Genomic DNA, 17,455 nt, shown 5'->3' with positions numbered 1-17,455 from the left:
CAGCCACGATTCAACAAGCGATCCATTTAGCTCACAAACTGACGGATCAGGCTGTGACCCAAGGTGCGTTACCACCTAGGGGTTCGACCACTAAGGCCCGTGACAACCCGAGTAACGACAACAACAGCAACAGCAACCCGAGCAGCGGAAAGAGGAAGTTTGACAACGCCAGATCTTCATCCTCGAACCTCCCACCGCAACAGCACTACCGTAAGCCCGAATTCGCTCGGAGCTTTAACACTCAGAGTCACAACAACAACAACAACGGTAGCGGGCAGGTTTCGAGCGGATATGCTGGGAGATATCCAAAGTGCAATAGGTGCAACTATCATCATGTTGGCCAATGTGACCGCGTCAAGTGCCAAAGATGCGGAAAGATGGGTCACCAAGCGAAAGAATGTAGAGGAGACCTTGCGGCAAAGGGTGCTCCTAAACCACCTATGACGACGAAGGGATGTTAAGAATGTGGGCAGGAAGGTCACTTCAGGAAGGATTGTCCCAAGCTGAAACATAACGACAACAATGGGGGTAATGGAAGTGGCAGTAATGGTGGAAGCAATGGCAAGGGAAGAGCGTTTGTAATTGGGTCGGGTCAAGCCCGCAATGATCCGCACGTGGTGACTGGTAAGTTCCCTGTAAACGATTGTTTTGCTTCTGTATTGTTTGACACTGGAGCTGATAGGAGTTTTGTGTCGAAAGCCTTTAGTCAACTCTTAGACTTAACTCCAACTCCGTTAGATGCTAAGTTTCCTGTTGAATTAGCTGACGGTAAGACTATAGTAACGACTCATGTACTTGCGGGATGCAAGTTAAAACTGTCCGGTCATGTCTTTGACATCGACCTTATTCCTTTTACGCTTAGTAGTTTCGATGTCGTTGTCGGCATAGACTGGTTATCCGAGAATCGAGCGGAAATTATATGTCACGACAAGATAGTTCACATTTCTACCCCTTCCGGCAAGATCATTTCGGTCCGAGGTGAGAGAAGCGGCATGACCACCAGCGTCATTTCCCTTATGAAGGCGCAAAAGTACATACGAAAGGGTCATCCGGCAGTTTTGGCGCAGATCATTGAGAAACCCGCGGAGGAGAAAAGAATTGGAGATATACCTGTGGTGCGAGACTTCCCGGAAGTTTTTCCCGGAGGATTTGTCCGGACTCCATCCTGTAAGACAAGTCGAGTTCCAAATCGAGTTGACACCCGGTGCAGCACCCATAGCACGAGCCCCGTATCGGCTCGCACTGGCGGAACTTCAGGAGTTGTCCACTCAGCTGCAAGATTTGTTGGATAAGGGTTTTATCCGACCTAGCTCATCGCCGTGGGGAGCCCCTGTCTTGTTTGTCCGAAAGAAGGACGGGACTTTCCGCATGTGCATCGACTACCGGGAGTTGAACAAGGTGACGGTCAAGAACCGTTATCCTTTACCCCCGAATTGATGATTTGTTTGACCAACTTCAAGGATCGAGTTACTAATCGAAGATCGATCTGCGATCCGGTTACCACCAACTGAGAGTGCGCGAGGAAGATATTTCAAAGACGGCTTTCAGAACACGGTATGGTCACTACGAGTTTTCGGTTATGCCTTTTGGCCTAACCAACGCACCAGCTGTATTTATGGATCTCATGAATCGAGTATGCAAGGCGTACCTCGACAAGTTTGTGATTGTGTTCATTGACTATATTCTCGTCTACTCCAAGAACGAATCTGACCACGAAGAGCACTTAAGGGTAATTCTGGAATTGCTGAAGAAGGAACAACTGTATGCTAAACACTCGAAATGTGAATTTTGGCTTCGCGAGGTTCACTTTTTAGGACATTTGATCAACGAGAATGGTATCCATGTCGATCCCGGTAAGGTAGAGGCCATCAAAAACTGGGAAGCACCTAAGACTCCGACTGAGGTGCGGCAATTCCTGGGACTGGCCGGTTACTACCGGCGTTTCATCGAGGGATTTTCAAAGATTGCTCAACCCCCTCACCGTTTTGACTCACAAAGGCACTAAGTACAACTGGGGTGACGCGCAAGAATCCGCTTTTCAACTGTTGAAAACCAAACTTTGTAGCGCCCCTATTCTAGCCCTCCCCGAGGGAACGGAAAATTTTGAGGTACACTGTGACGCATCTATACAAGGTCTCGGTTGTGTGCTGATGCAACTCGAAAAGGTAATAGCCTACGCCTCCCGACAACTACGGGTTCACGAGAAGAACTACACGACCCATGATTTGGAACTTGGAGCTGTGGTGTTTGCTCTTAAGATATGGAGGCAATACTTGTACGGTACCAAGTTTACCATTTACACCGACCACAAGAGTCTCCAACATATCTACGATCAGAAGGAGCTGAACATGCGACAGCGCCATTGGGTCGAGCTGCTCAAAGATTACGATTGTGCCATCAAGTACCACCCTGGCAAGGCCAATGTAGTGGCCGACGCCCTCAGCAGAAAAGAAACAGATAAACCCAGACGAGTGCGAGCATTGCAACTCACGATTCATGCCAACTTGCCCGATCAGATTCGCGATGCGCAACTTGAAGTTTTGAAAGATGACAATCTTCCATCGGAACTCATGCGGGGCATGAACAAGCAACTTGAAACCAGATCGAACGGGGTCCGATATTTTGAGAACCGGATTTGGGTTCCACGATACGGAGGGTTGAGAACTCTAGTGATGGACGAAGCTCACAAATCCCGATATTCTATCCACCCTGGCTCAGATAAAATGTATCATGATTTAAAGGCACTTTACTGGTGGCCGAACATGAAAGCCGACATTGCCACCTACGTGAGCAAATGCTTGACTTGTGCCAGAGTCAAGATAGAATACCAGAAACCATCTGGTCTACTACAACAACTGGAACTCCCAATGTGGAAATGGGAACATATCTCAATGGATTTTATCACGGGTTTACCAAAGACACCGACGGGATGCGATACCATCTGGGTGATCGTTGACCGGTTGACTAAGTCTGCACACTTCCTAGAAATTAAAGAAACGGACAAAATGGAAAGACTGACTCGGGTCTACATGAAGGAAGTAGTGTCTAGACACGTCTCAATCATTTCTGATCGAGATTCTCGTTTCACTTCGCACTTTTGGAAGTCGCTGCAAAGCGCACTAGGCACCCGTCTTGATATGAGCACAGCATACCATCCTCAAACGGATGGGCAAAGTGAACGAACTATTCAGACCCTGGAGGATATGTTGCGTGCCTGCGTATTGGATTTCGGAAAAAGTTGGGAACCCCACTTACCCTTGGTAGAGTTTTCGTATAATAACAGCTACCACGCAAGTATTAAAGCAACGCCGTTTGAAGCGCTGTACGGACGGAAGTGTCGATCACCACTCTGTTGGGCGGAAGTGGGTGACAGCCAAATCACTGGTCCAGAACTGGTACTCGAAACTTCAGAAAAGATTGTTCAAATCCGAAATCGCATGGCAGCAGCACGAGATCGCCAAAAGAGTTACGCTGACAAGCGCCGAAAACCCCTCGAAGTTCAAGTGAACGATCGAGTGTTACTCAAAGTCTCACCTTGGAAAGGTGTGGTTCGCTTTGGGAAGCGAAACAAACTCAACCCACGATATGTTGGTCCGTACCGGATAACTGAGCGCATTGGTCCGGTGGCGTACCGACTGGACCTACCAACGAAACTCAGTGGCGTACACAATGTATTCCACGTGTCCAATTTGAAGAAATGCCTGTCTGATGAAACCCAAGTAGTCCCTTTGGAGGAACTGCAAGTTGATGAACAGCTACGCTTCATTGAAGAACCAGTCGAAGTTTTGGATTGGGAAACCAAAACACTCAAGCACAGCAAGATTCCAATCGTTAGGGTTCGATGGAACTCGAGACGTGGACCGGAGTTCACGTGGGAACGCGAGGATCAAATGATGAAAAAGTATCCTCACCTTTTTGAAGGGCTAACCAAACACAGAAAACCGCGAAACCCGGCAAACCGTCAGACATCACCGGAGGTATGAATTAAATTTCGGGGCGAAATTTCTTTCTACTAGGGGATGATATGACAAACTGAAAATTTTTCTTACTTTTTCAGACACTCATCACGACTTGACTCAAATTTTCGGGACGAAAATTCTTTAACATGGGAATGATGTGACAATCGTCAATTTCAGGTTAACTCCGTTAACTCAACTCCGTCAATTCAAACTTAAGATCACTAAATCTATAACGCACACTTCATTACATATAAACTAGGGTTTAAATGACGCTTAACACTTACTACATGTGTAGTCTTTCGGGATTTGCACCGAAACGCAAACGAGTTGACGCAAACGATTGATGAATAAACGAAAATCGTCAAAACAGTAATTATGTGATATTTATGTGTTACACTTATGTGTTACGTGATAACATGGTTATGAACATTAACTCAAGATGTAAACTAGTTAGTTAAGTTAGAAAAACAACAATTGAAAGTAGAGGGACTTGAGTGTAACTTGTGTGTTTATAAATAGATCATTAACAAGTAAATCCTAACTATTATTATTATAACCCCAACCCCGATCGGAACTCTCCCACCCCAAACCCTTGGCTGCCATAGACTTTCACACACACATACATCAAGAAATCAAGCTTGTGATTGAAGAACTAGGTGCTAGGAAGGTATAATTGATCATCCTATACATCTTTACTACTTGATTTTGATGTTTGTTGGGTTAATAACAAACCCTAGCAGCCGATTTCATGTATACATGTAATCAATATGATTGTTGTTGATTGAGTAATGATTTGATAAGTAGAATTGATATTGTAACATGTTGATTGTTGTGTCTTTGATTTGAGCTCAAACAAAAACCCTAATCTTGTATGCAATGTGTAATTCATGTGCATGGATGGTGTCTATGGAGTCTAGAGGGTTATATGAATGCATGATAGTTCATAGATTGTTAATATGTTGAGTTTGGATACAAACAGTTTCTGGACAGAATGTGTTATTGATGTTTAAGTGACTGTAACAAAGGGTAAAGATGAAAATTGGTTGAGGTTATTGGTACTACAGTAAACTAGGTTGAGTCTAGTTTCTATAGAGTATAAATTAGTAATTTTTGGACAAGTAAAGGTTAACTTTTATGATTTTACAAAAACATTGTGCAAAGCTGAGCTGTTAGACCTGCTGTTAGGTTGTGTTGTAAATGTTATATCTCATGAACTACGAGACCAATTGGGTTGGTTCCACTTCTGGAAGTTGACTTATTGAGTTAGGAACCTAACCCAAGTGGCCTTGCATTTATTGGATTTTTCGTTTAACGGGAATTGCAAATAAAATTCTGTTGCGCATGAATTTGACTGTTATGAGTTTGCTGTAATCATTTGATGATTGTGAGAAAATTATGTGGAATAAAAATATAATTAAATATGTTCTGGAAACCTAAGACATATGTGCTTCTGTGATGATTTTTGGTAAATTAATTGAGATGCTATGATTGGTGAAATAGTACAATCTTTCTAGTAGGATTTCTGTCTCGGTGAAACTAGCTGCTGAGTTGTGTAAAAAAATGTATGAAACATGATACTTGCTATATAATTGTTTTGTTTTGACGAAAATGCCCTTGCGGGGAATAATTGCTAATTGATTGCCATGATTTGACCAAATTGCCCTCATGGGGAATAATGGCTAGTTAATTGTTATTTGTTGACCAAAATGCCCTTACGGGGAATAATTGGTAGTGATGTACTTTATGAATACATGACACATATATGATTGCTTACACATGTAATGTGTCACAAAAACACTTGTTAAAGTCACACATGATTCACAAACGAAACACGAAACATGTTATGTGCATAGGTATTATGTGCCGGGTCTAGAGACTCGATAATATTCCGACACTTAGAAAAATCTCTTTATTGTTTTTGAACGCTAGAGAGAGTTTTTCGGTGACGCGCATCTTGGTGATTTAATTTGGGAAATTCTTCGCAAATAGTGAGTTTCACTTTCCCCTCTTTAAACTGTTTTCAAACGCTTTTCACTTGGGGGAGATAACATACTCCACAACGCATTTAAGATTTTGTTATAAATTATATGTCACTTGTAAAGGCTAAGTGGCAAACGAAACATTTGAAGTCCTACACATCGAACAGGTTAATATTTTGAATAGCGAGTCACTGTTGAGTAGTACTACTGGGTTTGACAAACCCCACCCAACGCTAAACTCGACTGGAGGTCGGGCGGGTGTAATTTTGGCTAACACGTACCATGGTCTAGAGGACCTGGTGACAAGGCACTTATTAAACGAGTCAGCTTCGGTGTCGAACACTTAGTAATACTTGTTGTATAGACTAGCTACCTATCGATATATAATTGACATAACACTATCTGGTTACGCAAAACGCTGTAACGCTGTACCGCAAAACGCTGTAACGCTGTAACGCACAACGCTGAACGCAAACGCTGAACGCTTTATTTTTATTTAAACTTGTGAACTCACCAACCTTTGTTGACACATTAGTATGTTATTCTCAGGTAGCCGAGGCGGGCGCGCGGTTTAGGAACATGCATTGCTTGATAAACTTTTAACAATGCAAACTTACTGTTAACTGTTATCATTGGTTTTAAATCGTCCTGCGTGATGTAACATTGTTTCTATGGTTTTACGCTTCCGCACTTATTTTCATTTAAACGTTTTTATGGTTTGATTATAACTAATGATTTCGATCCTGTTAGTTCTGATGGGTTTTATACAAGATTATCAAAGTTCAAGTTAACCATATTTAACATGAAAACGCAACGGAAGCTAAGATTTTAAAACTTGTTATGAACATACCATTATGTTAAAACTAAAACCCAAAGAACAAGGATCAATATTACAAGAACAAGATGCTCACAAAAGTAAATTGTACCTTCTTATACCTTATGAGAAGATGTAGGTGGATGAAGAAGATGATGTCTTCAAATGGCAAGGTTGCAAAGGAGAAACCCTCAAGCTTTGTATACCCCAAGCTTTGAGCAACAACACCAACTAGTTGCTAGGATTTTTGAACACTTGAACTAGCTCACAAAACTCCCAAATGTTGCCCAAGTGAGCCGTGGGTTTTGGAGAGAAAGAGAGAGAGTTATTTTTGCTTGTTTCAACACTTGAAAAACCAAAAATAAAAGATATGAATGCATGTCTTGTAATTGGAGATGTATTAAATGGTCATCACATGGAGACAAGGCCATTTGATTGGGTAAAACCACCACCCCACATGGGTGGCCGGTTTTGTTTGTTATTTATTTATTTATTTATTTTTTTTTTTTTGTTTTGTTTTAACAATTAAAACATCTCCATCTCCATCTTATACTTTATAAAACTAATTTTATAAATCATGCATGCTATCTTAATTATTTAACCAATTAAATAATTAATTTATATAAATAAATTATCCAGATAATTTATTTAAATTATCAAGTGTGTTTGTTTAGAAAACCAATTTTCTAAACACGTAGTGTTCGGTATTCGTTTAAATGATCAAATCATTAAAAGAATACATTTGGTGTCGTCTAGCTTGTTATTGGGTATGACCCGACTTGGATCAAACACAGTTAGCCACATTAATATAAGTATGTGTCTCGGGCATACGTAATTCCAACAATCTCCCACTTGCACGAGATACATAGAAAATTAATGCAAGTGGTGAATACCGCCTAACAACAGTTCACCACCCCTAATGTGTTTGACGAAGTGCCATTCAATAACATCATCCCTTCAAGTCCCTTACTTGATATGATTTAGGTGAATCTATCATTATATCCCTTTGTTACTAGATGTCATGTTGGATCTAAGAGACATAGGCGATCATTCTCTTTACAATTCAACTTTATCAGGCCTTAGACATCTAAACTCTCAACACATAAGAGGAACAAATTCCATCTTGACTGTATACGCCTCTCACTATCACTTTATACTCCACCTGAGCTCATCCTTATGTACCATCTTTTACGAATAGCGAAGGGCAGAGTCAAAGTGTAATACTTGGTGAAAATCAAGACCCAGTATACATCTCAGGTCTAAGGATAATATGAAATTCTCCTTTACTCAAAATTACTAATGATCAGGTCCATTGACTCCATGTAGTAATATTGAGAGCGGGTCAGTCCAATATTCGTATCCCACAAATATCTATGAACCTTGGCAGCAAACCTATGCTCCATATTCATTCCTTATGAATATCCACCAATCCTAGTTCATAATAGTCTTGCTTCATATTTGTTCCCACAAATGTGATCGACTACGGACTTTTAGAATAAGATAACTTATTCATGGATTAAACATGCAAAATTAGAATTTAACTCAAGATTCCATAATCATATAAAAGAGTTAAATTACAAAAGTCTTTTAAACGTAAATACAAAATAGATCAAATCCAATTACTAGAATATCGGAGTCCTAAGCCACTCGCATGACGCTCATGTTTCGGTCTTTCTAGGAGCTTCGTGAATGGATCCGCAAGATTTTGATCAGTTCCAACTTTGCGAATACATATCTTTCCTTTTTCAACTTCATCCCTTATGTAGTTGAATCTCCGCTCTATGTGCCTTGTCTTTTGGTGCGAACGAGGTTCCTTGATTTGTGCAATCGCACCCTCGTTGTCACAAAAGATTTCTAGGGGGTCTTGAATGGAAGAGACCACCCCTAGATCAGTAATGAATTTCTTCAACCATGCAGCTTCCTGAGCTGCCAATGAAGCGGCGATGTATTCTGATTCTGTAGTGGACAATGCTACCACTTCCTGTTTTGAGCTCTTCCAAGAGACAGCTCCTCCATTAAGAGTGAACACATACCCAGATTGTGATCGAGAATCATCTCGATCAGTTTGGAAGCTCGCATCCGTGTAACCTTTTATAGCGAGTTCCTCCTCACCAGATCCATATATCAGAAACATATCCTTAGTTCTCCTAAGGTATTTCAATATGCTCTTAACAGCCATCCAATGACTGTTTCCTGGATTCTGTTGGTATCTGCTTGTCATGCTCAAAGCGCATGACACATCCGGTCTAGTACATATCATCGCATACATAATGGATCCTATAGCAGAAGCATATGGGATTTGTTTCATCATCTCTTGCTCATCCTTTGAGCTTGGACATTGAGCTAAACTCAATATGGTCCCTCTTTGAATAGGTACAAAACCTTTCTTGGAGTTTTCCATCTTGAACCTTTTCAAGATCTTATCAATGTATGTACTTTGGTTCAAACCTATCAAGCGCCTTGACCTATCCCTATAGATCTTTATTCCCAAAATATAGGCAGCTTCACCAAGATCCTTGATGGAAAATCTACTTCCAAGCCAAGCCTTAACGCTTTCCATGGTTGGAATGTCATTTCCAAATAGTAGAATGTCATCGACATACAATACTAAGAAGGTAATTATACTCCCACTAGCTTTCTTATACACACAAGCCTCATCAGCATTCTTGATGAATCCAAAATTTTTGATTTCTTCATCAAAACGATGATTCCAAGTTCTAGATGCTTGTTTCAATCCATAGATTGATTTCTTTAACTTGCATACTTTATTAGGATGTTTCGGATCGACAAAACCTTCAGGCTGAACCATATAGACATCTTCCTCAAGATATCCATTTAGGAAAGCGGTCTTGACATCCATTTGCCAAATTTCATAATCATAATGTGCAGCTATGGCAAATAATATCCTAATAGACTTTAGCATTGCCACAGGCGAAAAAGTTTCATCATAATCAACCCCTTGAGTTTGAGTGAAACCCTTAGCTACAAGTCTTGCTTTATAAGTATCCAAGTTTCCATGCATATCAGTTTTTCTTTTGAAAACCCACTTACTTCCAACAGCTTTGGAGTTGAGTGGTAGTTCAACCAATTCCCAAACTTGGTTGTCATACATGGATTGCATCTCAACGTTCATGGCTTCAAGTCATTTGTCACAATCATTCTTGGACATTGCATCACGGTATGTGGTTGGTTCATCCGAATCTACCACGTAGCAACCTTCTACAAAAAATCCATATCTTTCAGGTGGATTGCTAACTCTACCAGATCTGCGAACGTTTTGTGTGTTTTGATCAACCACTTGATCACTTTCAACAACCTCTTGTTGAGTGCTAGTATCAACCAATTGTGTATCATCTTGTGATTCTTGATCCTCATCAAATTTCACTGTTCTACTATTAGTTCCTTCCTCAAGGAACTTAGTTTCCAAGAACTTACCCTTTCGAGCAATAATAACATTTTGCTCACTAGGATCGTAAAAGTAATATCCTAAATCATCTTTAGGATAACCTATAAAGATACACTTAGTGGATCGGACTTCTAATTTGTTTGGGGTGTATTGCTTTACATAAGCTTCACAACCCCAAACTCTTAAGAATGATAGCGATGGAGCCTTTCCATGCCATACTTCAAAAGGTGTCTTCTCCACTTTCTTGGTTGGAGCCATATTCAATATGCGAACAGCGGAAAGTAAAGCATAGCCCCAAAATGATAGAGGTAAAGTGCTTCTAGCCATCATCGATCGAACCATATCTAATAGGGTACGATTTCTCCTTTCAGACACACCATTATGTTGTGGTGTTCCAGGTGGAGTAAGTTGTGAAATAATTCCACAACTCTTAAGATGATCTTGAAAAACACCACTTAGGTATTCACCTCCTCTATCACTACGAAGTACTTTGATTGTGGTCTTGAGTTGTCTTTCTACTTCAGTTTTGAAGTCTTTGAACATTTCAAAAGCTTCATCTTTGTGTTTCATTAAGTACACATAACCATATCGACTATAATCGTCAATAAAGGTAATGAAGTATCTTTCACCATTCCTAGTCATTGGTCTAAAAGGACCACATACATCCGAATGTATGATACCCAATAATTCTTTTGACCTTTCAAAAGTTTTATTAAAGGGTTGCTTTGTCATTTTGCCTTGTAAACAAGATTCACATACATCAAATGAATCATACTCATTTGTTTCTAGAATACCACTCTTGCGAAGAGTTTGCATGCGATTCTTGTTTATATGTCCAAGGCGACAATGCCAAAGATAGGAATCACCCAAGTCCTTCTTGAGTTTCTTGGTGCTGACATTGTACATTGAACTACTATGTGACGCACCAATTTGATCTATTTCATATATACCATTTATGGGTATAGCTTTAAAATAAAATATGCCATTCATCAAAACATGAATATCATAATCAATAAACTTAAGATCAAAGCCACATTGTTTTAAAAGAGACACGGAAATAATGTTTCTCCTTAACTTAGGAGCATACAAAACATTCTTCAAAATTACTTCCAAACCACTTGGAAGCTTTAACAAGTAGTCTCCTTGGGCTTGGACTTCAACTCTTGCTCCATTGCCCATAAAGAGACTAATGTCCCCTTTGTTGAGTTGTTTACTTCTTTTGAACCCCTGCAACAAATTGCAAATGTGAGTTCCACATCCGGTATCAAGTACCCATGTATTTGAAGAAATAACATTTAGTTCAATATGTATAGTAAAGATAATACCTGAGGTATGCCCTGCATCCCTCTTATCTTTTAACGCATTGAGATAGGTCGGACAATTCCTTTTCCAATGACCTATCTCTCCACACTCAAAGCATGGATCTTGCGCCGCAACCTTTTGCTTCTTTTCCTTCGGTTTGATGGGCGTGATGGCTTTCCTCTTTCCCTTTCCTTGGACGTGGCCCTTGCCCTTAGCAACACTTGCTTTGGGGTTGGAGTTATGTCCCCTTTTTCCTTCATTGATTGTTAGAACGGGTAAAACCCTTTTACCCATTCCCGCTTCGGCCGTTCTTAGCATTGCGTGAAGCTCACCAATGCTTTTGTCCCATCCATTCATGTTATAATTCATGACAAAGGTTTCAAACCTTTTGGTCAAAGAGTTGAGGATCAAATCCGTAGCCAACTCATTAGATACGGGACAATTCAACCTACGAAGCTTTTCGATGTAGCTTTTCATCTTTAGGACATAAGATGAGACGCTTTGGGTTTCCTCCATACGACATGCATGAAACGCTCGAACCGTTTCGAAACGTTCCGCTCTAGCTTGTTGAAGGAACATTTCCTTCAATTGAGTTATCATGTCGTATGCCCCATGATGCTCGAAATCCTTTTGGATTTCGGGAATCATAGTCCCCAACATGAGGCAAGAGGCTTGCACCGAATCTTTGGTGTACTTGACCCAATTGTTATACGCCTCCTCATCTTCCACGTTAGGCTCATCGGGAATGGGATCGTCTAAGACATATGATATCTCTTCTTGCTTGAGAACTATTCTCAAGTTGCGATACCAATCCATAAAGTTATTATGGTTTAGACGATCCTTTTCAAGGATGGTTCTTAAGGATAGGTTACGGGTGTTATGGGTAGAGGTGTTTGCATTGTTAGCGGCCATCTACAAAATTTAACAAAGTTCTATTTAGTATTATAATCAATTTAATTATTAATACCCTTTTATTCCAGATTTTAAAATAATAATTAAATTCTAGAATCCAACGATAAATCAAATTTCGGTTAGGTGACCTTTATCCCGTTATTTGATTTAACAAGGTAGTCATTCTTGACAATTGCAATCCTTTGCAACTTCTAGAGGTATGGGACCATTCGAAATCCTTATTTCGTGTTGGCATGTTTATCCCATCAACACCATTAGATCCCATGCTTAGGTGACCTTTATCACATGGTTTCCAATTCAAGTCGTCCTACTTGTATAAACATGTAAGATTAACATACAAGTGGTTAGGTGACCTTTATCCCACAAATATGTTAATATTACCCTAAGTATATTAGTTTGCTCAAAATGGTTAGGTGACCTTTATCCCATTTAAAGTTCCCTAATACGTTAAGTGTCATACAAAAGGATGGTGTTAGACTTGTTTCCTTGGTAATTATGAAAAAGGGATTTTTAAGTTTTCCAATATTCTAGTTTGAAAAACATTATGCCATATCCTAACATGCATTTAGAAATATGGCGATTTTGAAAACCAATTTTCAAGGTTCAAGTTATAATAAAACCAATTTTATTATATGTGAGTAATCGCTTAGTTTTAATAAACCCATTTAATTAAACTAATTGACGCGATATTACCAAATATATATTAGAACCCGTTTCATGCTTGTTGTCGTTCCTATGTGACGGTTTGGATATCCTAATATCTATCAACCACACATTACATAAAGTAAAACAAACAACCAAGCATACATATGCAAAATATAGTCATAACCGAAAACCACTAAATTTGACCATACTTGTTAGCCGAAACAAGTGTAGGTCATAAGTCACACCTAAGGGACAAAACATGACACAAGGATGGAATGTTGACTCCCACTTGATCTTGCATCCAAATGCTTCAAGTATCCTCTCCAAGTTGTTGTGTTCTTGTTGGGCTTGTTAATGGGCTCCAAACTTCCAAAAGTCTTCTTGGGCCCAAGAGTGAAATTTATGGGCCTAATGGGCTTGAATCCCATGATGGGCCGGTGAGGCCCAACAAGCCCAAAATTTCGGTCCAAGGCCCAAATCCACCAATTCTTGCATCTTCAATTTTTACAACATGTATCCTAATACATATTTTTCTAAAATGAAGAAAATGCAACTAATCTACTTATTACATACCATTTATGAACAAATAAATTACACAAGCCTAAAATTATGAATTATTACAACCATATTGAATAATAAACATAATCAACATACACAAACAACAATCAACACATCCAAGGTCTAGGTTTCGGTTATGACACATCCAAACATACCAAATGTTCTAAGCATGCAACCTAAGCAACCAATGCCCAAAATCACCAAATAAAATCGGCCCCCCCCCCCCAAGAGGCTACGGCCCAATTTTTTTTATTATATTTTCAACATCCAAATGTTAATAATGGTTTCCTAAGATCTTTCCATGCATGTCAAGATCTTACAAATCCATGAGGGGTAAAATCCACCAAAATTTCGGACCCCTTTTTCACCCATGAAAAAAAAACGAAATCTATGAACATGTAAGGAGCATAAGTCCTTGTAACCGGCTCTTGATGCCATTGATGGGTTTTATACAAGATTATCAAAGTTCAAGTTAACCATATTTAACATGAAAACGCAACGGAAGCTAAGATTTTAAAACTTGTTATGAACATACCATTATGTTAAAACTAAAACCCAAAGAACAAGGATCAATATTACAAGAACAAGATGCTCACAAAAGTAAATTGTACCTTCTTATACCTTATGAGAAGATGTAGGTGGATGAAGAAGATGATGTCTTCAAATGGCAAGGTTGCAAAGGAGAAACCCTCAAGCTTTGTATACCCCAAGCTTTGAGCAACAACACCAACTAGTTGCTAGGATTTTTGAACACTTGAACTAGCTCACAAAACTCCCAAATGTTGCCCAAGTGAGCCGTGGGTTTTGGAGAGAAAGAGAGAGAGTTATTTTTGCTTGTTTCAACACTTGAAAAACCAAAAATAAAAGATATGAATGCATGTCTTGTAATTGGAGATGTATTAAATGGTCATCACATGGAGACAAGGCCATTTGATTGGGTAAAACCACCACCCCACATGGGTGGCCGGTTTTGTTTGTTATTTATTTATTTATTTATTTTTTTTTTTTTGTTTTGTTTTAACAATTAAAACATCTCCATCTCCATCTTATACTTTATAAAACTAATTTTATAAATCATGCATGCTATCTTAATTATTTAACCAATTAAATAATTAATTTATATAAATAAATTATCCAGATAATTTATTTAAATTATCAAGTGTGTTTGTTTAGAAAACCAATTTTCTAAACACGTAGTGTTCGGTATTCGTTTAAATGATCAAATCATTAAAAGAATACATTTGGTGTCGTCTAGCTTGTTATTGGGTATGACCCGACTTGGATCAAACACAGTTAGCCACATTAATATAAGTATGTGTCTCGGGCATACGTAATTCCAACAAGTTCACACCCTCTGACGGTAAAACTCCGTTAGTGGATTTTGAGGGTGTGACATACAGTCCCCCGCCTTACCACTCGGCCATGCCGCCAATACGATACACAATAGGAGAATTTTTTTTCTTTTTCTTGGATTACTCAATTTTAGTTTATTGTACTTGCATCCCCTTTTGAATCATTTTTCTAACTAAACTTATCAAAATTAGAAAAGAAACCCGTTTTCCCCTTTTGATTGTCCCTTCGATTGATTGTATAGTATCTCAAAACACACAATTTCAAAAAGCTTCCCCTCACTTTTCTATTGAAAAATAAAATGTATATTTTCTCTAAAAAAATCCAAAATTTACGACAAACGGGATATTCGTTGACTGAGAATTCATCAATGATTCTTGGATTTGAATCAAAAATTGGGTTGCCAAACAACATAAGAAAATACAAATTGATACATACTTGATTTATCCTTTTCTTGATTTATTCTTCTGAATCATAAATCCTTCTCAAATTCCATTATAACAAAATTGATAAGTATATGTAAACCCCAGAACGGAAATTGTTACACGGATACTAAATTGGCTATTAAGAGTATGTTGCCTATAAATAAAAAAATGAAGGGAATTTTTTGTACCAAAAAAGACCCGGCTGGGTATTGACCGGGCAAGGCCAAAAAGGCACTTCGAATAAAATAAATTCAAGAAGGTCTTCTTTTTTTACCTTTCTATTTTGATCTTTCGAGCATCTAAATGGAATTGTTAATTCTATAATAACGATAAAGAATGTGAAAGAAATACTTAATTTAATCCTTACTTGATGTGTAATGTAACATAGTAATTATCTTTTCCAATTGGGAGAGATGGCTGAGTGGACGAAAGCGGCAGATTGCTAATCCGTTGTACGAGTTATTCGTACCGAGGGTTCGAATCCCTCTCTTTCCGTTGATGACTTTCTATTTTTTTTCTAGTTAAGTGAGTTAAGTGTGTGGAATAGCTAAAAGAAAATAAAAATATGAAGAAAATTGTAAAATAAAGCAAGAAAAACAATTTATTCTTCACGTCCAGGATCCTGGATCATTGGATAGGAAGCCAAATATGAAGAGAGAAACAAAGAATATTACTACTGTGTAAACTAAAAGTTTGAGAGTAAGCATTACACGACCTCCAAGATCATTTTTTGAAAAAGAAAAACGAGAGAAAAGAAAAGATAATAGATCCTCCATTTTTATATCACATATCTTATTTTGACACCAAGAAATGAATTCAAAAACTGAAAAGAATGTTCAGAAATTCAAATGAAGTTATGAAGTTGAATTTTTTATAAAGAGTCTTTGATTACCAGGAATCACTTTCATACCCCCAATTAGATGTTGTAAGCGACCCTAAGCTAATAAGGTATTTCTCCGGAAAGGAAAAATGATTAAAATCGGGAAATGGGGCGAGCCGGATTTATCACGGCTATTCGATCTTTTCAATGTTTGAATTGATGGTTCATACTGTCAGACTTATTTGATCTTATTAAATGTTATCATTTTTCTCGAATAAATCATGAATTCTATAAGATACTATTAAAGATCTTATCGAAAACTTACAGCAGATTGCCAAACAAAGGCTAAAAGAAAAAAGAACACAGGTATGACTGGCATAACATCTACGATTGGATTCAAAAAAGCATAGGCTTCAGGCAATTTGGCGAAGAAAAGACTACTCGGATAAAGGGAAGAATTAAGAAAGATCAAACTAAAGATATTAAGCATAAAAGACATTTTTTTCGTCGAGATAATTGCGTTTTCATTGAGTTATTGATATAAAGAAAAATGAAGAAAGTAAGGTAGACAAAAAAATCCTTCTTTTTCCACTCAATCAAAAATCCTCCAATTCTCAATGGAGACTTGAAGAAATCATACCTTCATACATTATCTTAATTGAATTATATGTAATGATCAATAAATTAAATTGAATTCTAGATATACACATGTCAAAATCCTAACAACGAATCTATAATAAATTCTATATTCTATAAAGAAGAAAGATTTTCTATAGATAGTTAGGACTGGAATTGACGAACACTTAATACCAATATTATTCTTTATTAGTATTAGTTTCCAATAAAAATAGAAATGGGGCGTAGCTAAGCGGTAAGGCAACGGGTTTCGGTGCCTCTATTCGGAGGTTCGAATCCTTCCGTCCCAGAGCATATTCCCTGTACCCGAATACTTCTTTTTTGTTCAACAAGGTTTTGTTTCACGGTCTAATATTGGATAGAAGAGTATTCCTCTTTCGTTTTTTATCTTGAATGATTCTTTTCGGAATCATATCTGAACTTTTCACAAAATGAACTAAATCGAGTTCAAATGACATGCAAAAGTAACTAAACCCTTTTGATAAAGATAAGACAAGATGTAGAAAGATTACTTAACCTCAGGTTCAAATCTGAAAATACATATAAAAGAGGAAGTGCTTAGCCTATAGGTATGTATTGTTATCAGGTATGTATTGTTATTCTATTTCAGTGACAAAAAGTCTTTCTATTTTGTGAAAAAGAGTTTTCA

General features: G+C 38.3%; 1 non-coding gene across 1 annotated transcript; it reads left to right on the top strand.

Annotated features, from left to right (window-relative positions):
- Positions 1–15,757: 15,757 nt before the first annotated feature.
- On the top strand, positions 15,758–15,845 carry TRNAS-GCU (transfer RNA serine (anticodon GCU)). Its single transcript has one exon. It is a non-coding gene; the product is annotated as a tRNA-Ser (tRNA).
- Positions 15,846–17,455: the final 1,610 nt, after the last annotated feature.

This window comes from Bidens hawaiensis, unplaced genomic scaffold, assembly GCF_021521415.1.
Source record: "Bidens hawaiensis isolate Kalapana, Puna unplaced genomic scaffold, B.hawaiensis_p1.1 tig00068441_1, whole genome shotgun sequence".
Classification (NCBI taxonomy): Eukaryota; Viridiplantae; Streptophyta; class Magnoliopsida; order Asterales; family Asteraceae; genus Bidens; species Bidens hawaiensis.
This window is presented reverse-complemented; position numbering and strand designations above follow the sequence as displayed.